The sequence below is a fragment of the Pinus tabuliformis genome, chromosome 3_2 (assembly GCF_031772625.1).
Source record: "Pinus tabuliformis cultivar Carrire ecotype Pingquan chromosome 3_2, CPIR1, whole genome shotgun sequence".
Classification (NCBI taxonomy): domain Eukaryota; kingdom Viridiplantae; phylum Streptophyta; class Pinopsida; order Pinales; family Pinaceae; genus Pinus; species Pinus tabuliformis.
Window position 1 is genome coordinate 1,265,120,894 of NC_142302.1, and position 25,242 is coordinate 1,265,146,135.

The 25,242-nt window shown below is 39.6% G+C and overlaps 5 pseudogenes; all 5 read right to left on the bottom strand.

Moving 5' to 3' along the window:
* Window positions 1-3,603: 3,603 nt before the first annotated feature.
* LOC149185340 (N-acylphosphatidylethanolamine synthase pseudogene) lies at window positions 3,604-4,390 on the bottom strand (annotated as a pseudogene).
* Window positions 4,391-7,765: 3,375 nt separating this feature from the next.
* On the bottom strand, window positions 7,766-8,551 carry LOC149185341 (N-acylphosphatidylethanolamine synthase pseudogene; annotated as a pseudogene).
* A 3,290-nt stretch (window positions 8,552-11,841) lies between these two features.
* On the bottom strand, window positions 11,842-12,647 carry LOC149185342 (N-acylphosphatidylethanolamine synthase pseudogene; annotated as a pseudogene).
* Window positions 12,648-20,159: 7,512 nt separating this feature from the next.
* LOC149185343 (N-acylphosphatidylethanolamine synthase pseudogene) lies at window positions 20,160-21,635 on the bottom strand (annotated as a pseudogene).
* A 2,714-nt stretch (window positions 21,636-24,349) lies between these two features.
* LOC149185344 (N-acylphosphatidylethanolamine synthase pseudogene) lies at window positions 24,350-24,998 on the bottom strand (annotated as a pseudogene).
* Window positions 24,999-25,242: the final 244 nt, after the last annotated feature.

The following is a 25,242-nucleotide window of genomic DNA, read 5'->3' on the forward strand; positions in this document are numbered from 1 at the left end:
AACAACACCAAAATTAGAACAATGAAGCTATAGGAATTCTCAAAGAGGGAGATGGGGCTGAATTGAACCTGTGTCTCCTATCAATAATACATCCTATGGGTGGCTTACTTAGGGGGTTCAAAAATGACTGAGAAGACTATGTATGTTGAAGTTATTTCCTCCTTGAGCATGTATGAACCTCACGTAAAATCCTCATAAGACTAGAGTGGATTGAGTTATGTGGAGGGTGAGGGAAACAACATGGTCATGCCCTATTTTCCTACATAGCCCCATGAAAAATATTCTTGAGTGAACAAAGACTAGAAACTAGACAGAGTGTAGGGGTGGAATGAGTGATATGCATTGTGACTGTATAAATAAGAAATGTCAACCACAGGAGAGATGTTTGGTCAATTTAATTGTCTTAAATTGCAAATATAAATTATCGACCGAAGTTGGTAAGCTTATGAAGTGAAGGTGCACTATATATGCTAGAAGCCTATTCTTTCATTTAGTAAGATGATGGTTATGTTTGTTTTGAGATTTTCGTTGTTATCTAGATTTTTATTAGAGTTATATTTCTACAAATTAATACTTGAAAGTTAAGCTACTGTTAGAATAAATGAGAGTTAAGCTATTGTTAGATTAATCTACCAGGTCATATCTATTTGAGTATCATCCTAGAATATCTTATGTTATTCATCTAAAATTATGAATCTATATAAACACCTTGCTGCTATGAAACAGAGTATTGGAATTCAAACAAAATCTTGTCTACAAAATATATATACAAATTCTGATCTTAAAGAGCATGAAAGAAATCTCTAATTGCAGACTACAGAGTAGATACAAGTTCTAATTCTAAAAAGCATGAAAATACTAATTGTAATGAAGCGAAAAGCATTGAAGAACTAAACTATTGAACGACTGTAAGCATAAATGAAATAACGAAATGGTAAACAAAATAACTGAGTTATATGAAATAATGAAAACAACGAAGTAAGGAAACTAAACTAGAATGTAGTGATAACAGAAAGCGATTAAATGAAAACAATCATAAAGCAACGAAATGAAATAAACTAAAAACATTGACTATCTGCAGGGGCCTCCGCATCCAATAGGTGTAATTCACAGTCACATATGCATCGAATCACAGAAAGGTAACTTCAAATTAATACGAGAACAAAGGTCTGTTTCACAATTCTTTAGCAATTAACTATTACATCCTCCCTGCTATCGTTTACAGAGGATACATATTTATATAAAATGTGTGCTCAACAGTTTGAGACTTCTACGCCTATAGGTCTGTTGTTCAATCCTTATTCAAATTTGAAACTAAACAGAAAAGCGTAATTTCATTGATTTGCTATTTGGAAAGAAAATTGAAGAAACGTGATGCACTCGGACTTTTGTTGCTACATGTTTGACCTATGCCTTTGACCATGCCACTATGTGATTCCTTCGGTGAATTGGCTCGAGTGAATAGGAGGAGATCCATGAGGGGATCAATCCTCAACTACCCATGTGCTTAGTTGCTTCATTGGTGCACCAGAACCCCGTGAACCATGGAGGTAGTTGCAGATTTATAAAATAGCTGCAGAATCATGTTAATTATGTAGCTAATGCAATCTTTAACATAACAATAAGGAACATTAACGAATATGAAAAATAAGACATGTAAGAGTTTTTACCTTATCAAAATCTATGATTTACTGCCTTTATTGAGTTGATAGTGATGATGAAAAAGAGGAAAATGGAGGAAAAAGGGTGTCAAAACAAAACAGTTATGGAACTCTACAAGAGATGAGAGAGCCCCATCCCCATGTTCATTCCTTGTGACTTAGTCTAAATCAATGAACGATGAGAATGATGTAAACATATTCCTCCTATCATGTTGTTGAGACAAAGAAGATTTGTCGTGAAGTTTGTTGGAAGGTGGATTAGGAGACTACCCCCATTCATTCCGCGTGTGCATGCATTAATAGTTATAGGTATGCATTGCCACATCCCACAAGCGTCTGGCCTAGTAGAACAAAAACAATCCATCCCCCACCACTTCGTGTCTCAAGCACCCCATCCACGAAATCTATATATTTATATTTTAATATGGATGATTTTTTTTGGAAAGTGGCAAAACCTATCATAACTAAATGGTTAATCAATAGTAAAGAAAAACATTGCTAGGTACTATTTGTTACTATAGATAAAATATATCACTTAAAAATAACTATTGCATCAAGAGACGCAACCCAGTATAGGGGAGATGTGTAGGCATTAGATGTAAACATTTTTTAAATTCAATTGTTTATTTATTGTAGTTTTGTTTTTATTAATAAAATTATGAACAAGTTTTTAGATAAAAGAAAATCATATTTTAAATATCACATCCTAATATATGGCATATAAATAGAACTTATAGATTAATATCCATTTTACCATATAAATAATAATAATGATTATGTGGCCATATTTAGATTTGATTAATAAGCACATATAAATTTAATACTTATAATATAAGAAAATTCTTAACCATGAATATTCACCCTGTTAGCGCTTGAAATTTCACCTCAGGCTGAGAAAGGCAAACTCCAAGGAAACATCAAACCACTTAACCTCGTAGCTAGCCCTACGGGGCAGGAGAGGGCTCTCTCCGGTCTATCTCAGCAAAAAGTTTTCTAAAAGGGGCTGAGATGACTTTAAAAGAAACTAATTTTAGGCTAGTAAATTGATAAAAAGGGGTTTTTAATAAAATGATGGGGTTTTTCTGGGCTGCATGGGCAAAGTAACAGCTTGAGCAGAGAAATGTAATCAAGAACACAGATTATCCCCTAAGGCAAGGTAGGCAAGAAATTTAACATCAAATTGAGATTAAATGGAATGGCATGACTGCTGAGGAGCTGACAAGGGCATAGAGGATGAATCCTTGTCAAACAGAAGAAAACATTAAATATGAACAAACTTATAGGCAGAGCATAAAATATTATGAATTCTACCTAAACACTTCATTTGTTCAATTGGAAATGATCATGAAGTGAAATGAAAACATAACAGGTTACATATGAAACAGAAGGAAAACTTATGCTAAATTGTCATACCACAGGAATCTCAGGGGTCAGAGCTGTATTTTTCATTAAGATCTCTGTCAATCAGCTGTACAATGAAACTCTCTGTTCTTCACCAGCTCTCACAACTCTCTCCTCTCCCCACTAACTTTTTCAAATGATTATTTTTATACATTAAATAAACTATTCTAAAAAAACACAACAGATCGACCCCCAAAACAGGGGCGCTGTTTCACCTGCAGTTACAAAAAAGAGATAGAATCATTTCTTTTTCCTGAAACAGAAGATCGTTCCCCTTGAAATCCTCTGATGGCTAATAAACTGGAGCGCAGATCTTTTTGACTTATTAACTGAGGTCTTGAAATAGAAATCGAATGCTATATCTTCGGCTGTGATGTATATCTTCGTTCCAATTTAAAGTATTTTGGCTCCGTTTGAATAGCGCTCTTGGGCCATATACCACACCCTTTAAGCAGATCCTTGAAGCACATTTTGATAGGAGAAAATCACTACAGGTCAATGCCCAACTACAGGAGGTGTAAATTATTTATGGTCGTTTTTACTAAGAGACCTGGCTTTTGCGCACAGCTTTCTCCATGGCATTTCGAATGTGATCCGAGATATGTATGAAAAGCCATTTCTGCGCGATTTCATCTAATCCTTTACACAATCCTGTTGGCCATCCAGAGCTGTCGAGATGGCCCTTGTTTCCTTCATTGCATTCATCCCCGGATGCTCTAAGAACTCTCGACACAGACTCAGCTCTCTGCTGAAGTGTGGAAATATCAAACTCCATAGGTTCGCCGACAACAATATTAATGTTTTTTTTTTTAGACAAAGAGGAAGAAGTGGCCTTCTTCCGAACCAGTGCTTCTCCGGCATTACCTGTTCAAACCCACTGTGTACAATAGGAAGAACAATTGGTGTAATAGAAGCACGCACAATAAGGCTTGCAGTTCCCCACTTTAACCTTCGTATAGGCCCACCATCTTGTGATACCTTGCCCATTCTCCTTTATTAATGAGATCAAGAGCCTCATTCATATGTGTCTGGTAAATGCCAGCACCTCTTGTAATAGGGATGCATTTGCCAAGTCGAAAGAAGTATGTAAAGAAAGGATTTGTGAAGCAAATGTCCTCTGCTGTGAGAGTCCAACGAGCTTGCTTCCAGTTCGTAATAGGAGAACCCTTAAACCCCCACATAAGTGGATCATCCAACCATGTTTGTTTCCTTCAAATTGTTATATTATCAAAACATAAATGAATTTGAAGCAGATTGTCGAGTGGAGCTAGAAATGCGGGCTTGTTGGGCTCTTGCTCTTGCCAGAGCATGTTCATAAAGCTCTTCATACTGAGTAGCAGAAGAATCCCAGCTAAAATCTATTGTTATCGCCTTCTTAACAAGTTCTAGCCACCAATTTGGCTATTTTTCTATAGTAAGTAATAGCACGATCCAATGCATGGTTTAGTCCTTGTTCATCAGCTGCGGAGAATGTAAATCCAACCATAGCACCCATACAAACCCAATAGAAATGAGCTTTCCCAAAGAGGCCATGACTCTGAAGAACAAATTGCCCAATAATCATGTTTGAAGAGAACGACTTTTCCCAGCGGGGAGCAAGAAATTCATTGACTGTGATTGCTGTCTCTGCATAGGCTAATGGCGAGATCCAGTAACCCCATAGCCACCATTTGGGAACTGAACTTCGTGGAATAATAAATCCACTAAGTACGAAGATAATCAATAGACAAAATGAGCCTCCACTGTTAGATATGACCATCGTCCGGCAAATCCCAGCTATAAGGCGAAATAATGATGATGATAACTGATGCAGACAAAAGAGAGCTAGAAATTGCCCAAAAAACCTGCTCACTTCAGGGGCAAATCCAGTGACATAATATGTAATGGCAGTCCAAGCAAAAGACTCGATCAATGACACAGGAATTTTTAGGACAACTGTTGGAATAGTGTATGTCCATGCTGGGTACAACAAAAGGTCTCTCTGTTTGAAAAATACGGGCAGTCGAGCCATAGTCATCGTTATCTCCCGCATAGCCATTGAACATAATGATAATAAGTGAGAAGAACAGAGCACTCAAGTAGTAATTTCCATGCTCCATGTTGATTTTCATTCTTGTCCGGATGAAAACCATCTGTACAAACATGAAGATATAGAAGAAACTTTAAAATATAGTCTACTTGAAGGCTTCCTCTCAAACCTTCAATTGAAGTTGCTTTTACAAATGTGTCAAAATCTGCCTCTGGAAGGATGCCTGCTTGTTTTTCTCGTTCATCACACCATGGATCCATATCCAGCAACTGAGTCGATGGTTCCTCCTTGCCATTTACACATGCCATAACATCCTCCTTTTCCCTGTGCAAAGCATTTTTATTCCCTACAGGCTTTTGTTCTGTACTTTTAGATAGAACATTGAGAGACTTTTTCCTATAATCACCTTTCACAATCCAAGTACCTTCTTGTGCGTCTTCAGGAGTAGGCACAATATGGTCATCAGTTTCCTCAAATCCATCCCAAACCACATCATCAAACAAACTTGATGATTTCTTCTTCAAAACAGGGTTTTGAAGAGGAATCAATTGACTGACAAGACGGAGCCTAACATTGGCTCCACTAGGGATGGCAGCTGCCGCTTTTTGGAGGTGCCAAGAACCACAGAACTTTGGGAGAGCAGACAGTGCCTCCATCCATTAGGCAATGGAGTCCATTATTTCAACAAATCAACACAACTGAAGACTCAACTTATTAATTGGAAACTGACTAATTGATTGAAAGACTAATTCGGCAAACTTCAAACTAAACTGTAATGAAACTGGAACAAGATGCTGCCTTTTGGCTGCTTATTTATTTACAAAATCTACCCTAATCTACTGTACAAACAATAGATCAGGTAATACTGAAATGCCAGATTAACCATTCAAGTAAACCTGAGAATGATGCCGCCGCTTGAGAATGCTTCCGCAAGGACACAGATGTAATTGCTGGCAGCCCTTCATGCACGTAATGAGCCTGGTCACATACAAGACAGCTTGATCTATCAATCAAACTGAAAAACGTGTCCATGTATGTTGCCATTGGATCGCGGAAGCCGGACTCTGTTGGCTGCCCCAACTCTGCAACACATACCTCCAGCTGCACATTGTCAATGTAAACATCTATAGGCAAGTCTGTTATTTCTTGTTACGAAGGAGGAAGGATTTCCAAGAACTTTTTAGGGTCTTGGAAATCATATGACTGGATCTGCTCATCTAAATCTTGAATCTCCTTTTCGATTCTTTCAACAATTAACTCGCAAAATTTAGTTTTGAACCAAGGGAACTTTGGAGATTTCAACCATTGAAGCAAGGCATTGAAAACATCTTCATCAAATTCAGTATCTGCTAACTCATTTCTTATTTCTTCTACAGCTTCACACAGGGCAGGGTTTGCCACATACCCTGCCATTGCATGAATGGATCAACAAGCACTGGAATGTCTGGATCGAATTGGAGTCGCCAGGTGAATGGTTCAGCCTGCATATGTGTCTGACTGCTGTCCACCATCAGCATCAGATCTGCAATTTGATTTCATGTACTGGGACAAGACAATCAACAAGTCGAATGTTCTCCCCAGTATGGTCGCCAATATGTTAGCGCTTGAAATTTCACCTCAGGCTGAGAAAGGCAAACTCCAAGGCAACATCAAACCACTTAGCCTCGTAGCTAGCCCTACGGGGCAGGAGAGGGCTCTCTCCGGTCTATCTCAGCAAAAAGATTTCTAAAAGGGGCTGAGATGACTTTAAAAGAAACTGATTTTAGGCTAGTAAATTGATAAAAACGGGTTTTTAATAAAATGATGGGTTTTTTCTGGGCTGCATGGGCAAAGTAACAGCTTGAGCAGAGAAATGTAATCAAGAACACAGATTATCCCTTGAGGCAAGGTAGGCAAGAAATTTAACATCAAATTGAGATTAAATGGAATGGCATGACTGCTGAGGAGCTGACAAGGGCATAGAGGATGAATCCTTGTCAAACAGAAGAAAACATTAAATATGAACAAACTTATAGGCAGAGCATAAAATATTATGAATTCTACCTAAACACTTCATTTGTTCAATTGGAAATGATCATGAAGTGAAATGAAAACATAACAGGTTACATATGAAACAGAAGGAAAAATTATGATAAATTGTCATACCACAGGAATCTCAGGGGTCAGAGCTGTATTTTTCATTAAGATCTCTGTCAATCAGCTGTACAATGAAACTCTCTGTTCTTCACCAGCTCTCACAACTCTCTCCTCTCCCCACTAACTTTTTCAAATGATTATCTTTATACATTAAATAAACTATTCTAAAAAAACACAACAGATCGACCCCCAAAACAGGGGCACTGTTTCACCCGCAGTTACAAAAAAGAGATAAAATCATTTCTTTTTCCTGAAACAGAAGATCGTTCCCCTTGAAATCCTCTAATGGCTAATAAACTGGAGCGCAGATCTTTTTGACTTATTAACTGAGGTATTGAAATAGAAATCGAATGCTATATCTTCGGCTGTGATGTATATCTTCGTTCCAATTTAAAGTATTTTGGCTCCGTTTGAATAGCGCTCTTGGGCCATATACCACACCCTTTAAGCAGATCCTTGAAGCACATTTTGATAGGAGAAAATCACTACAGGTCAATGCCCAGCTACAGGAGGTGTAAATTATTTATGGTCTTTTTTACTAAGAGACCTGGCTTTTGCGCAGAGCTTTCTGCATGGCATTTCGAATGTGATCCGAGATATGTATGAAAATCCATTTCTGCGCGATTTCATCTAATCCTTTACACAATCCTGTTGGCCATCCAGAGCTGTCGAGATGGCCCTTGTTTCCTTCATTGCATTCATCCCCGGATGCTCTAAGAACTCTCGACACAGACTCAGCTCTCTGCTGAAGTGTGGAAATATCAAACTCCATAGGTTCGCCGACAACAATATTAATGTTTTTTTTTTAGACAAAGAGGAAGAAGTGGCCTTCTTCCGAACCAGTGCTTCTCCGGCATTACCTTTTCAAACCCACTGTGTACAATAGGAAGAACAATTGGTGTAACAGAAGCACACACAATAAGGCTTGCAGTTCCCCACTTTAACCTTCGTATAGGCCCACCATCTTGTGATACCTTGCCCATTCTCCTTTATTAATGAGATCAAGAGCCTCATTCATATGTTTCTGGTAAATGCCAGCACCTCTTGTAATAGGGATGCATTTTCCAAGTCGAAAGAAGTATGTAAAGAAAGGATTTGTGAAGCAAATGTCCTCTGCTGTGAGAGTCCAACGAGCTTGCTTCCAGTTCGTAATAGGAGAACCCTTAAACCCCCACATAAGTGGATCATCCAACCATGTTTGTTTCCTTCAAATTGTTATATTATCAAAACATAAATGAATTTGAAGCAGATTGTCGAGTGGAGCTAGAAATGCGGGCTTGTTGGGCTCTTGCTCTTGCCAGAACCTGTTCAAAAAGCTCTTCATACTGAGTAGTAGAAGAATCCCAGCTAAAATCTATCGTTATTGCCTTCTTAACAAGTTCTAGCCACCAATTTGGCTTTTTATCTATAGTAAGTAATAGCACGATCCAATGCATGGTTTAGTCCTTGTTCATCAGCTGCGAAGAATGTAAATCCAACCATAGCACCCATACTAACCCAATAGAAATGAGCTTTCCCAAAGAGGCCATGACTCTGAAGAAAAAATTGCCCAATAATCATGTTTGAAGAGAACGGCTTTTCCCAGCGGGGAGCAAGAAATTCATTGACTGTGATTGCTGTCTCTGCATAGGCTAATGGCGAGATCCAGTAACCCCATAGCCACCATTTGGGAACTGAACTTCGTGGAATAATAAATCCACTAAGTACGAAGATAATCAATAGACAAAATGAGCCTCCACTGTTAGATATGACCATCGTCCGACAAATCCCAGCTATAAGGCAAAATAATGATGATGATAACTGATGCAGACAAAAGAGAGCTAGAAATTGCCCAAAAAACCTGCTCACTTCAGGGGCAAATCCAGTGACATAATATGTAATGGCAGTCCAAGCAAAAGACTCGATCAACGACACAGGAATTTTCAGGACAACTGTTGGAATAGTGTATGTCCATGCTGGGTACAACAAAAGGTCTCTCTGTTTGAAAAATACGGGCAGTCGAGCCATAGTCACCGTTATCTCCCGCATATCCATTGAACATAATGATAATAAGTGAGAAGAACAGAGCACTCAAGTAGTAATTTCCATGCTCCATGTCGATTTTCATTCTTGTCCGGATGAAAACCATCTGTACAAACATGAAGATATAGAGGAAACTTTAAAATATAGTCTACTTGAAGGTTTCCTCTCAAACCTTCAATTGATGTTGCTTTTACAAATGTGTCAAAATCTGCCTCTGGAAGGATGCCTGCTTGTTTTTCTCGTTCATCACACCATGGATCCATATCTAGCAACTGAGTCGATGGTTCCTCCTTGCCATTTACACATGCCATAACATCCTCCTTTTCCCTGTGCAAAGCATTTTTATTCCCTACAGGCTTTTGTTCTGTACTTTTAGATAGAACATTGAGAGACTTTTTCCTATAATCACCTTTCACCATCCAAGTACCTTCTTGTGCGTCTTCAGGAGCAGGCACAATATGGTCATCAGTTTCCTCAAATCCATCCCAAACCACATCATCAAACAAACTTGATGATTTCTTCTTCAAAACAGGGTTTTGAAGAAGAATCAATTGACTGACAAGACGGAGTCTAACATCGGCTCCACTAGGGATGGCAGCTGCCGCTTTTTGGAGGTGCCAAGAACCGCAGAACTTTGGGAGAGCAGACAGTGCCTCCATCCATTGGGCAATGGAGTCCATTATTTCAACAAATCAACACAACTGAAGACTCAACTTATTAACTGGAAACTGACTGAATTGATTGAAAGACTAATTCGGCAAACTTCAAACTAAACTGTAATGAAACTGGAACAAGATGCTGCCTTTTGGCTGCTTATTTATTTACAAAATCTACCCTAATCTGCTGTACAAACAATAGATCAGGTAATACTAAAATGCCAGATTAACCATTCAAGTAAACCTGAGAATGATGCCGCCGCTTGAGAATGCTTCCGCAAGGACACAGATGTAATTGCTGGCAGCCCTTCATGCACGTAATGAGCCCGGTCACATACAAGACAGCCTGATCTATCAATCAAACTGAAAAACGTGTCCATGTATGTTGCCATTGGATCGCGGAAGCCGGACTCTGTTGGCTGCCCCAACTCTGCAACACATACCTCCAGCTGCACATTGTCAATGTAAACATCTATAGGCAAGTCTGTTATTTCTTGTTGCGAAGGAGGAAGGATTTCCAAGAACTTTTTAGGGTCTTGGAAATCATATGACTGGATCTGCTCATCTAAATCTTGAATCTCCTTTTCGATTCTTTCAACAATTAACTCGCAAAATTTAGTTTTTAACCAAGGGAACTTTGGAGATTTCAACCATTGAAGCAAGGCATTGAAAACATCTTCATCAAATTCAGTATCTGCTAACTCATTTCTTATTTCTTCTACAGCTTCACACAGGGCAGGGTTTGCCACATACCCTGCCATTGCATGAATGGATCAACAAGCACTGGAATGTCTGGATCGAATTGGAGTCGCCAGGTGAATGGTTCAGCCTGCATATGTGTCTGACTGCTGTCCACCATCAGCATCAGATCTGCAATTTGATTTCATGTACTGGGACAAGACAATCAACAAGTCGAATGTTCTTCCCAGTATGGTCGCCAATATGTTAGCGCTTGAAATTTCACCTCAAGCTGAGAAAGGCAAACTCCAAGGCAACATAAAACCACTTAACCTCGTAGCTAGCCTTACGGGGCAAGAGAGGGCTCTCTCCGGTCTATCTCAGCAAAAAGTTTTCTAAAAGGGGCTGAGATGACTTTAAAAGAAACTGATTTTAGCCTAGTAAATTGATAAAAAGGGGTTTTTAATCAAATGATGGGGTTTTTCTGGGCTGCATGGGCAAAGTAACAGCTTGAGCAGAGAAATGTAATCAAGAACACAAATTATCCCCTGAGGCAAGGTAGGCAAGAAATTTAATATCAAATTGAGATTAAATGGAATGGCATGACTGCTGAGGAGCTGACAAGGGCATAGAGGATGAATCCTTGTCAAACAGAAGAAAACATTAAATATGAACAAACTTATAGGCAGAGCATAAAATATTATGAATTCTACCTAAACACTTCATTTTTTCAATTGGAAATGATCATGAAGTGAAATGAAAACATAACAGGTTACATATGAAACAGAAGGAAAACTTATGCTAAATTGTCATACCACAGGAATCTCTCACCACCTCTCACAACTCTCTCCTCTCCCCACTAACTTTTTCAAATGATTATCTTTATACATTAAATAAACTATTCTAAAAAAACACAACAGATCGACCCCCAAAACAGGGGCGCTATTTCACCTGCAGTTACAAAAAATAGATAAAATCATTTCTTTTTCCTGAAACAGAAGATTGTTCCCCTTGAAATCCTCTGATGGCTAATAAACTGGAGCGCAGATCTTTTTGACTTATTAACTAAGGTCTTGAAATAGAAATCAAATGCTATATCTTCGGCTGTGATGTATATCTTCGTTCCAATTTAAAGTATTTTGGCTCCGTTTGAATAGCGCTCTTGGGCCATATACCACACCCTTTAAGCAGATCCTTGAAGCACATTTTGATAGGAGAAAATCACTACAGGTCAATGCCCAGCTACAGGAGGTGTAAATTATTTATGGTCGTTTTTACTAAGAGACCTGGCTTTTGCGCACACTTTCTGCATGGCATTTCGAATGTGATCCGAGATATGTATGAAAATCCATTTCTGCGCGATTTCATCTAATCCTTTACACAATCCTGTTGGCCATCCAGAGCTGTCGAGATGGCCCTTGTTTCCTTCATTGCATTCATCCCCGGATGCTCTAAGAACTCTCGACACAGACTCAGCTCTCTGCTGAAGTGTGGAAATATCAAACTCCATAGGTTCACCGACAACAATATTAATGTTTTTTTTTTTTAGACAAAGAGGAAGAAGTGGACTTCTTCCGAACCAGTGCTTCTCCGGCATTACCTGTTCAAACCCACTGTGTACAATAGGAAGAACAATTGGTGTAACAGAAGCACACACAATAAGGCTTGCAGTTCCCCACTTTAACCTTCGTATAGGCCCACCATCTTGTGATACCTTGCCCATTCTCCTTTATTAATGAGATCAAGAGCCTCATTCATATGTGTCTGGTAAATGCCAGCACCTCTTGTAATAGGGATGCATTTGCCAAGTCGAAAGAAGTATGTAAAGAAAGGATTTGTGAAGCAAATGTCCTCTGCTGTGAGAGTCCAACGAGCTTGCTTCCAGTTCGTAATAGGAGAACCCTTAAACCCCCACATAAGTGGATCATCCAACCATGTTTGTTTCCTTCAAATTGTTATATTATCAAAACATAAATGAATTTGAAGCAGATTGTCGAGTGGAGCTAGAAATGCGGGCTTGTTGGGCTCTTGCTCTTGCCAGAACCTGTTCAAAAAGCTCTTCATACTGAGTAGCAGAAGAATCCCAGCTAAAATCTATTGTTATTGCCTTCTTAACAAGTTCTAGCCACCAATTTGGCTTTTTTTCTATAGTAAGTAATAGCACGATCCAATGCATGGTTTAGTCCTTGTTTATCAGCTGCAGAGAATGTAAATCCAACCATAGCACCCATACTAACCCAATAGAAATGAGCTTTCCCAAAGAGGCCATGACTCTGAAGAACAAATTGCCCAATAATCATGTTTGAAGAGAACGGCTTTTCCCAGCGGGGAGCAAGAAATTCATTGACTGTGATTGCTGTCTCTGCATAGGTTAATGGCGAGATCCAGTAACCCCATAGCCACCATTTGGGAACTGAATTTCGTGGAATAATAAATCCACTAAGTACGAAGATAATCAATAGACAAAATGAGCCTCCACTGTTAGATATGACCATCGTCCGGCAAATCCCAGCTATAAGGCAAAATGATGATGATGATAACTGATGCAGACAAAAGAGAGCTAGAAATTGCCCAAAAAACCTGCTCACTTCAGGGGCAAATCCAGTGACATAATATGTAATGGCAGTCCAAGCAAAAGACTCGATCAACGACACAGGAATTTTCAGGACAACTGTTGGAATAGTGTATGTCCATGCTGGGTACAACAAAAGGTCTCTCTGTTTGAAAAATATGGCAGTCGAGCCATAGTCATCGTTATCTCCCGCATAGCCATTGAACATAATGATAATAAGTGAGAAGAACAGAGCACTCAAGTAGTAATTTCCATGCTCCATGTCAATTTTCATTCTTGTCCGGATGAAAACCATCTGTACAAACATGAAGATATAGAGGAAACTTTAAAATATAGTCTACTTGAAGGTTTCCTCTCAAACCTTCAATTGAAGTTGCTTTTACAAATGTGTCAAAATCTGCCTCTGGAAGGATGCCTGCTTGTTTTTCTCGTTCATCACACCATGGATCCATATCCAGCAACTGAGTCGATGGTTCCTCCTTGCCATTTACACATGCCATAACATCCTCCTTTTCCTTGTGCAAAGCATTTTTATTCCCTACAGGCTTTTGTTCTGTACTTTTAGATAGAACATTGAGAGACTTTTTCCTATAATCACCTTTCACCATCCAAGTACCTTCTTGTGCGTCTTCAGGAGCAGGCACAATATGGTCATCAGTTTCCTCAAATCCATCCCAAACCACATCATCAAACAAACTTGATGATTTCTTCTTCAAAACAGGGTTTTGAAGAGGAATCAATTGACTGACAAGACGGAGTCTAACATCGGCTCCACTAGGGATGGCAGCTGCCGCTTTTTGGAGGTGCCAAGAACCGCAGAACTTTGGGGGAGCAGACAGTGCCTCCATCCATTGGGCAATGGATTCCATTATTTCAACAAATCAACACAACTGAAGACTCAACTTATTAACTGGAAACTGACTGAATTGATTGAAAGACTAATTCGGCAAACTTCAAACTAAACTGTAATGAAACTGGAACAAGATGCTGCCTTTTGGCTGCTTATTTATTTACAAAATCTACCCTAATCTGTTGTACAAACAATAGATCAGGTAATACTAAAATGCCAGATTAACCATTCAAGTAAACCTGAGAATGATGCCGCCGCTTGAGAATGCTTCCGCAAGGACATAGATGTAATTGCTGGCAGCCCTTCATGCACGTAATGAGCCTGGTCACATACAAGACAACCTGATCTATCAATCAAACTGAAAAATGTGTCCATGTATGTTGCCATTGGATCGCGGAAACCGGACTCTGTTGGCTGCCCCAACTCTGCAACACATACCTCCAGCTGCACATTGTCAATGTAAACATCTATAGGCAAGTCTGTTATTTCTTGTTGCGAAGGAGGAAGGATTTCCAAGAACTTTTTAGGGTCTTGGAAATCATATGACTGGATCTGCTCATCTAAATCTTGAATCTCCTTTTCGATTCTTTCAACAATTAACTCGCAAAATTTAGTTTTGAACCAAGGGAACTTTGGAGATTTCAACCATTGAAGCAAGGCACTGAAAACATCTTCATCAAATTCAGTATCTGCTAACTCATTTCTTATTTCTTCTACAGCTTCACACAGGGCAGGGTTTGCCACATACCCTACCATTGCATGAATGGATCAACAAGCACTGGAATGTCTGGATCGAATTGGAGTCGCCAGGTGAATGGTTCAGCCTGCATATGTGTCTGACTGCTGTCCACCATCAGCATCAGATCTGCAATTTGATTTCATGTACTGGGACAAGACAATCAACAAGTCGAATGTTCTCCCCAGTATGGTCGCCAATATGTTAGCGCTTGAAATTTCACCTCAGGCTGAGAAAGGCAAACTCCAAGGCAACATAAAACCACTTAACCTCGTAGCTAGCCTTACGGGGCAAGAGAGGGCTCTCTCCAGTCTATCTCAGCAAAAAGTTTTCTAAAAGGGGCTGAGATGACTTTAAAAGAAACTGATTTTAGGCTAGTAAATTGATAAAAAGTGGTTTTTAATAAAATGATGGGGTTTTTCTGGGCTGCATGGGCAAAGTAACAGCTTGAGCAGAGAAATGTAATCAAGAACACAGATTATCCCCTGAGGCAAGGTAGGCAAGAAATTTAACATCAAATTGAGATTAAATGGAATGGCATGACTGCTGAGGAGCTGACAAGGGCATAGAGGATGAATCCTTGTCAAACAGAAGAAAACATTAAATATGAACAAACTTATAGGCAGAGCATAAAATATTATGAATTCTACCTAAACACTTCATTTTTTCAATTGGAAATGATCATGAAGTGAAATGAAAACATAACAGGTTACATATGAAACAGAAGGAAAACTTATGCTAAATTGTCATACCACAGGAATCTCAGGGGTCAGAGCTGTATTTTTCATTAAGATCTCTGTCAATCAGCTGTACAATGAAACTCTCTGTTCTTCACCAGCTCTCACAACTCTCTACTCTCCCCACTAACTTTTTCAAATGATTATCTTTATACATTAAATAAACTATTCTAAAAAAACACAACAGATCGACCCCCAAAACAGGGGCACTGTTTCACTTGCACTTACAAAAAAGAGATAAAATCATTTCTTTTTCCTGAAACAGAAGATCGTTCCCCTTGAAATCCTCTGATGGCTAATAAACTGGAGCGCAGATCTTTTTGACTTATTAACTGAGGTCTTGAAATAGAAATCGAATGCTATATCTTCGGCTGTGATGTATATCATCGTTCCAATTTAAAGTATTTTGGCTCCGTTTGAATAGCGCTCTTGGGCCATATACCACACCCTTTAAGCAGATCCTTGAAGCACATTTTGATAGGAGAAAATCACTACAGGTCAATGCCCAGCTACAGGAGGTGTAAATTATTTATGGTCGTTTTTACTAAGAGACCTGGCTTTTGCGCACAGCTTTCTGCATGGCATTTCGAATGTGATCCGAGATATGTATGAAAATCCATTTCTGCACGATTTCATCTAATCCTTTACACAATCCTGTTGGCCATCCAGAGCTGTCGAGATGGCCCTTGTTTCCTTCATTGCATTCATCCCCGGATGCTCTAAGAACTCTCGACACAGACTCAGCTCTCTGCTGAAGTGTGGAAATATCAAACTCCATAGGTTCGCCGACAACAATATTAATGTTTTTTTTTTAGACAAAGAGGAAGAAGTGGCCTTCTTCCGAACCAGTGCTTCTCCGGCATTACTTGTTCAAACCCACTGTGTACAATAGGAAGAACAATTGGTGTAACAGAAGCACACACAATAAGGCTTGCAGTTCCCCACTTTAACCTTCGTATAGGCCCACCATCTTGTGATACCTTGCCCATTCTCCTTTATTAATGAGATCAAGAGCCTCATTCATATGTGTCTGGTAAATGCCAGCACCTCTTGTAATAGGGATGCATTTGCCAAGTCGAAAGAAGTATGTAAAGAAAGGATTTGTGAAGCAAATGTCCTCTGCTGTGAGAGTCCAACGAGCTTGCTTCCAGTTCGTAATAGGAGAACCCTTAAACCCCCACATAAGTGGATCATCCAACCATGTTTGTTTCCTTCAAATTGTTATATTATCAAAACATAAATGAATTTGAAGCAGATTGTCGAGTGGAGCTAGAAATGCGGGCTTGTTGGGCTCTTGCTCTTGCCAGAGCCTGTTCATAAAGCTCTTCATACTGAGTAGCAGAAGAATCCCAGCTAAAATCTATTGTTATCGCCTTCTTAACAAGTTCTAGCCACCAATTTGGCTTTTTTCTATAGTAAGTAATAGCACGATCCAATGCATGGTTTAGTCCTTGTTCATCAGCTGCGGAGAATGTAAATCCAACCATAGCACCCACACTAACCCAATAGAAATGAGCTTTCCCAAAGAGGCCATGACTCTGAAGAACAAATTGCCCAATAGTCATGTTTGAAGAGAACGGCTTTTCCCAGCGGGGAGCAAGAAATTCATTGACTGTGATTGCTGTCTCTGCATAGGCTAATGGCGAGATCCAGTAACCCCATAGCCACCATTTGGGAACTGAACTTCGTGGAATAATAAATCCACTAAGTACGAAGATAATCAATAGACAAAATGAGCCTCCACTGTTAGATATGAACATCGTCCGGCAAATCCCAGCTATAAGGCGAAAGGATGATGATGATAATTGATGTAGACAAAAGAGAGCTAGAAATTGCCCAAAAAACCTGCTCACTTCAGGGGCAAATCCAGTGACATAATATGTAATGGCAGTCCAAGCAAAAGACTCGATCAACGACACAAGAATTTTCAGGACAACTGTTGGAATAGTGTATGTCCATGCTGGGTACAACAAAAGGTCTCTCTGTTTGAAAAATACGGGCAGTCGAGCCATAGTCATCGTTATCTCCCGCATAGCCATTGAACATAATGATAATAAGTGAGAAGAACAGAGCACTCAAGTAGTGATTTCCATGCTCCATGTTGATTTTTATTCTTGTCCGGATGAAAACCATCTGTACAAACATGAAGATATAGAGGAAACTTTAAAATATAGTCTACTTGAAGGTTTCCTCTCAAACCTTCAATTGAAGTTGCTTTTACAAATGTGTCAAAATCTGCCTCTGGAAGGATGCCTGCTTGTTTTTCTCGTTCATCACACCATGGATCCATATCCAGCAACTGAGTCGATGGTTCCTCCTTGCCATTTACACATGCCATAACATCCTCCTTTTCCCTGTGCAAAGCATTTTTATTCCCTACAGGCTTTTGTTCTGTACTTTTAGATAGAACATTGAGAGACTTTTTCCTATAATCACCTTTCACCATCCAAGTACCTTCTTGTGCGTCTTCAGGAGCAGGCACAATATGGTCATCAGTTTCCTCAAATCCATCCCAAACCACATCATCAAACAAACTTGATGATTTCTTCTTCAAAACAGGGTTTTGAAGAGGAATCAATTGACTGACAAGACGGAGTCTAACATCGGCTCCACTAGGGATGGCAGCTGCCACTTTTTGGAGGTGCCAAGAACCGCAGAACTTTGGGAGAGCAGACAGTGCCTCCATCCATTGGGCAATGGAGTCCATTATTTCAACAAATCAACACAACTGAAGACTCAACTTATTAACTGGAAACTGACTGAATTGATTGAAAGACTAATTCGGCAAACTTCAAACTAAACTGTAATGAAACTGGAACAAGATGCTGCCTTTTGGCTGCTTATTTATTTACAAAATCTACCCTAATTTGTTGTACAAACAATAGATCAGGTAATACTGAAATGCCAGATTAACCATTCAAGTAAACCTGAGAATGATGCCGCCGCTTGAGAATGCTTCCGCAAGGACACATATGTAATTGCTGGCAGCCCTTCATGCACGTAATGAGCCTGGTCACATACAAGACAGCCTGATCTATCAATCAAACTGAAAAACGTGTCCATGTATGTTGCCATTGGATCGCGGAAGCCGGACTCTGTTGGTTGCCCCAACTCTGCAACACATACCTCTAGCTGCACATTGTCAATGTAAACATCTATAGGCAAGTCTGTTATTTCTTGTTGCGAAGGAGGAAGGATTTCCAAGAACTTTTTAGGGTCTTGGAAATCATATGACTGGATCTGCTCATCTAAATCTTGAATCTCCTTTTCGATTCTTTCAACAATTAACTCGCAAAATTTAGTTTTGAACCAAGGGAACTTTGGAGATTTCAACCATTGAAGCAAGGCATTGAAAACATCTTCATCAAATTCAGTATCTGCTAACTCATTTCTTATTTCTTCTACAACTTCACACAAGGCAGGGTTTGCCACATACCCTACCATTGCATGAATGGATCAACAAGCACTGGAATGTCTGGATTGAATTGGAGTCGCCAGGTGAATGGTTCAGCCTGCATATGTGTCTGACTGCTGTCCACCATTAGCATCAAATCTGCAATTTGATTTCATGTACTGGGACAAGACAATCAACAAGTCGAATGTTCTCCCCAGTATGGTCGCCAATATGTTAGCGCTTGAAATTTCACCTCAGGCTGAGAAAGGCAAACTCCAAGGCAACATCAAACCACTTAACCTCGTAGCTAGCCCTACGGGGCAAGAGAGGGCTCTCTCCGGTCTATCTCAGCAAAAAGTTTTCTAAAAGGGGCTGAGATGACTTTAAAAGAAACTGATTTTAGGCTAGTAAATTAAAGGGGTTTTTAATAAAATGATGGGGTTTTTTTGGGCTGCATGGGCAAATTAACAGCTTGAGCAGAGAAATGTAATCAAGAACACAGATTATCCCCTGAGGCAAGGTAGGCAAGAAATTTAACATCAAATTGAGATTAAATGGAATGGCATGACTGCTGAGGAGCTGACAAGGGCATAGAGGATGAATCCTTGTCAAACAGAAGAAAACATTAAATATGAACAAACTTATAGGCAGAGCATAAAATATTATGAATTCTACCTAAACACTTCATTTGTTCAATTGGAAATGATCATGAAGTGAAATGAAAACATAACAAGTTACATATGAAACAGAAGGAAAACTTATGCTAAATTGTCATACCACAGGAATCTTAGGGGTCAGAGCTGTATTTTTCATTAAGATCTCTGTCAATCAGCTGTACAATGAAACTCTCTGTTCTTCACCAGCTCTCACAACTCTCTCCTCTCCCCACTAACTTTTTCAAATGATTATCTTTATACATTAAATAAACTATTCTAAAAAAACACAACAGATCGACCCCCAAAACAGGGGCGCTGTTTCACCTGCAGTTACAAAAAAGAGATAAAATCATTTCTTTTTCCTGAAACAGAAGATCGTTCCCCTTGAAATCCTCTGATGGCTAATAAACTGGAGCGCAGATCTTTTTGACTTATTAACTGAGGTCTTGAAATAGAAATCGAATGCTATATCTTCGTTCCAATTTAAAGTATTTTGGCTCTGTTTGAATAGCGCTCTTGGGCCATATACCACACCCTTTAAGCAGATCCTTGAAGCACATTTTGATAGGAGAAAATCACTACAGGTCAATGCCCAGCTACAGGAGGTGTAAATTATTTATGGTCGTTTTTACTAAGAGACCTGGCTTTTGCGCACAGCTTTCTGCATGGCATTTCGAATGTGATCCGAGATATGTATGAAAATCCATTTCTGCGCGATTTCATCTAATCCTTTACACAATCCTGTTGGCCATCCAGAGCTGTCGAGATGGCCCTTGTTTCCTTCATTTCATTCATCCCCGGATGCTCTAAGAACTCTCGACACAGACTCAGCTCTCTGCTGAAGTGTGGAAATATCAAACTCCATAGGTTCGCCGACAACAATATTAATGTTTTTTTTTTTAGACAAAGAGGAAGAAGTGGCCTTCTTCCGAACCAGTGCTTCTCCGGCATTACCTGTTCAAACCCACTGTGTACAATAGGAAGAACAATTGGTGTAACAGAAGCACGCACAATAAGGCTTGCAGTTCCCCACTTTAATCTTCGTATAGGCCCACCATCTTGTGATACCTTGCCCATTCTCCTTTATTAATGAGATCAAGAGCCTCATTCATATGTGTCTGGTAAATGCCAGCACCTCTTGTAATAGGGATGCATTTGCCAAGTCGAAAGAAGTATGTAAAGAAAGGATTTGTGAAGCAAATGTCCTCTGCTGTGAGATTCCAACGAGCTTGCTTCCAGTTCGTAATAGGAGAACCCTTAAACCCCCACATAAGTGGATCATCCAACCATGTTTGTTTCCTTCAAATTGTTATATTATCAAAACATAAATGAATTTGAAGCAGATTGTCGAGTGGAGCTAGAAATGCGGGCTTGTTGGGCTCTTGCTCTTGCCAGAGCCTATTCATAAAGCTCTTCATACTGAGTAGCAGAAGAATCCCAGCTAAAATCTATTGTTATCGCCTTCTTAACAAGTTCTAGCCACCAATTTGGCTTTTTTTCTATAGTAAGTAATAGCACGATCCAATGCATGGTTTAGTCCTTGTTCATCAGCTGCGGAGAATGTAAATCCAACCATAGCACCCATACTAACCCAATACAAATGAGCTTTCCCAAAGAGGCCATGACTCTGAAGAACAAATTTCCCAATAATCATGTTTGAAGAGAACGACTTTTCCCAGCGGGGAGCAAGAAATTCATTGACTGTGATTGCTGTCTCTGCATAGGCTAATGGCGAGATCCAGTAACCCCATAGCCACCATTTGGGAACTGAATTTCGTGGAATAATAAATCCACTAAGTACGAAGATAATCAATAGACAAAATGAGCCTCCACTATTAGATATGACCATCGTCCGGCAAATCCCAGCTATAAGGCGAAATAATGATGATGATAACTGATGCAGACAAAAGAGAGCTAGAAATTGCCCAAAAAACCTGCTCACTTCAGGGGCAAATCCAGTGACATAATATGTAATGGCAGTCCAAGCAAAAGACTCGATCAACGACACAGGAATTTTCAGGACAACTGTTGGAATAGTGTATGTCCATGCTGGGTACAACAAAAGGTCTCTCTGTTTGAAAAATACGGGCAGTCGAGCCATAGTCATCGTTATCTCCCGCATAGCCATTGAACATAATGATAATAAGTGAGAAGAACAGAGCACTCAAGTAGTAATTTCCATGCTCCATGTCGATTTTCATTCTTGTCCGGATGAAAACTGACATTGTAATGCAGGCCACCAAAACCATCTGTACAAACATGAAGATATAGAGGAAACTTTAAAATATAGTCTACTTGAAGGTTTCCTCTCAAACCTTCAATTGAAGTTGCTTTTACAAATGTGTCAAAATCTGCCTCTGGAAGGATGCCTGCTTGTTTTTCTCGTTCATCACACCATGGATCCATATCCAGCAACTGAGTCGATGGTTCCTCCTTGCCATTTACACATGCCATAACATCCTCCTTTTCCCTGTGCAAAGCATTTTTATTCCCTACAGGCTTTTGTTCTGTACTTTTAGATAGAACATTGAGAGACTTTTTCCTATAATCACCTTTCACCATCCAAGTACCTTCTTGTGCGTCTTCAGGAGCAGGCACAATATGGTCATCAGTTTCCTCAAATCCATCCCAAACCACATCATCAAACAAACTTGATGATTTCTTCTTCAAAACAAGGTTTTGAAGAGGAATCAATTGACTGACAAGATGGAGTCTAACATCGGCTCCACTAGGGATGGCAGCTACCGCTTTTTGGAGGTGCCAAGAACCGCAGAACTTTGGGAGAGCAGACAGTGCCTCCATCCATTGGGCAATGGAGTCCATTATTTCAACAAATCAACACAACTGAAGACTCAACTTATTAACTGGAAACTGACTGATTTGATTGAAAGACTAATTCAGCAAACTTCAAACTAAACTGTAATGAAACTGGAACAAGATGCTGCCTTTTGGCTGCTTATTTATTTACAAAATCTACCCTAATCTGTTGTACAAACAATAGATCAGGTAATACTGAAATGCCAGATTAACCATTCAAGTAAACCTGAGAATGATGCCGCCGCTTGAGAATGCTTCCGCAAGGACACAGATGTAATTGTTGGCAGCCCTTCATGCACGTAATGAGCCTGGTCACATACAAGACAGCCTGATCTATCAATCAAACTGAAAAACGTGTCCATGTGTGTTGCCATTGGATCGAGGAAGCCGGACTCTGTTGGCTACCCCAACTCTGTAACACATACCTCCAGCTGCACATTGTCAATGTAAACATCTATAGGCAAGTCTGTTATTTCTTGTTGCGAAGGAGGAAGGATTTCCAAGAACTTTTTAGGGTCTTGGAAATCATATGACTGGATCTGCTCATCTAAATCTTGAATCTCCTTTTCGATTCTTTCAACAATTAACTCGCAAAATTTAGTTTTGAACCAAGGGAACTTTGGAGATTTCAACCATTGAAGCAAGGCATTGAAAACATCTTCATCAAATTCAGTATCTGCTAACTCATTTCTTATTTCTTCTACAGCTTCACACAGGGCAGGGTTTGCCACATACCCTACCATTGCATGAATGGATCAACAAGCACTGGAATGTCTGGATCGAATTGTAGTCGCCAGTTGAATGGTTCAGCCTGCATATGTGTCTGACTGCTGTCCACCATCAGCATCAGATCTGCAATTTGATTTCATTTACTGGGACAAGACAATCAACAAGTCGAATGTTCTCCCCAGTATGGTCGCCAATATGTTAGCACTTGAAATTTCACCTCAGGCTGAGAAAGGCAAACTCCAAGGCAACATCAAACCACTTAACCTCGTAGCTAGCCCTACGGGGCAGGAGAGGGCTCTCTCCGGTCTATCTCAGTAAAAAGTTTTCTAAAAGGGGCTGAGATGACTTTAAAAGAAACTGATTTTAGGTTAGTAAATTGATAAAAAGGGGTTTTTAATAAAATGATGGGGTTTTTCTGGGCTGCATGGGCAAAGTAACAACTTGAGCAGAGAAATGTAATCAAGAACACAGACTATCCCCTGAGGCAAGGTAGGCAAGAAATTTAACATCAAATTGAGATTAAATGGAATGGCATGACTGCTGAGGAGCTGACAAGGGCATAGAGGATGAATCCTTGTCAAACAGAATAAAACATTAAATATGAACAAACTTATAGGCAGAGCATAAAATATTATGAATTCTACCTAAACACTTCATTTGTTCAATTGGAAATGATCATGAAGTGAAATGAAAACATAACAGGTTACATATGAAACAGAAGGAAAACTTATGCTAAATTGTCATACCACAGGAATCTCAGGGGTCAGAGCTGTATTTTTCATTAAGATCTCTGTCAATCAGCTGTACAATGAAACTCTCTGTTCTTCACCAGCTCTCACAACTCTCTCCTCTCCCCACTAACTTTTTCAAATGATTATCTTTATACATTAAATAAACTATTCTAAAAAAACACAACAGATCGACCCCCAAAACAGGGGCGTTGTTTCACCTGCAGTTACAAAAAAGAGATAAAATCATTTCTTTTTCCTGAAACAGAATATCGTTCCCCTTGAAATCCTCTGATGGCTAATAAACTGGAGCGCAGACCTTTTTGACTTATTAACTAAGGTCTTGAAATAGAAATCGAATGCTATATCTTCGGCTGCGATGTATATCTTCGTTCCAATTTAAAGTATTTTGGCTCCGTTTGAATAGCGCTCTTGGGCCATATACCACACCCTTTAAGCAGATCCTTGAAGCACATTTTGATAGGAGAAAATCACTACAGGTCAATGCCCAGCTACAGGAGGTGTAAATTATTTATGGTCGTTTTTACTAAGAGACCTGGCTTTTGCGCACAACTTTCTGCATGGCATTTCGAATGTGATCCGAGATATGTATGAAAATCCATTTCTGCACGATTTCATCTAATCCTTTACACAATCCTGTTGGCCATCCAGAGCTGTCGAGATGGCCCTTGTTTCCTTCATTGCATTCATCCCTGGATGCTCTAAGAACTCTCGACACAGACTCAGCTCTCTGCTGAAGTGTGGAAATATCAAACTCCATAGGTTCGCCGACAACAATATTAATGTTTTTTTTTTTAGACAAAGAGGAAGAAGTGGCCTTCTTCCGAACTAGTGCTTCGCCGGCATTACCTGTTCAAACCCACTGTGTACAATAGGAAGAACAATTGGTGTAACAGAAGCACGCACAATAAGGCTTGCAGTTCCCCACTTTAACCTTCGTATAGGCCCACCATCTTGTGATACCTTGCCCATTCTCCTTTATTAATGAGATCAAGAGCCTCATTCATATGTGTCTGGTAAATGCCAGCACCTCTTGTAATAGGGATGCATTTGCCAAGTCGAAAGAAGTATGTAAAGAAAGGATTTGTGAAGCAAATTTCCTCTGCTGTGAGAGTCCAACGAGCTTGCTTCCAGTTCGTAATAAGAGAACCATTAAACCCCCACATAAGTGGATCATCCAACCATGTTTGTTTCCTTCAAATTGTTATATTATCAAAACATAAATGAATTTGAAGCAGATTGTCGAGTGGAGCTAGAAATGCGGGCTTGTTGGGCTCTTGCTCTTGCTAGAGCCTGTTCATAAAGCTCTCCATACTGAGTAGAAGAAGAATCCCAGCTAAAATCTATTGTTATCGCCTTCTTAACAAGTTCTAGCCACCAATTTGGCTTTTTTTCTATAGTAAGTAATAGCACGATCCA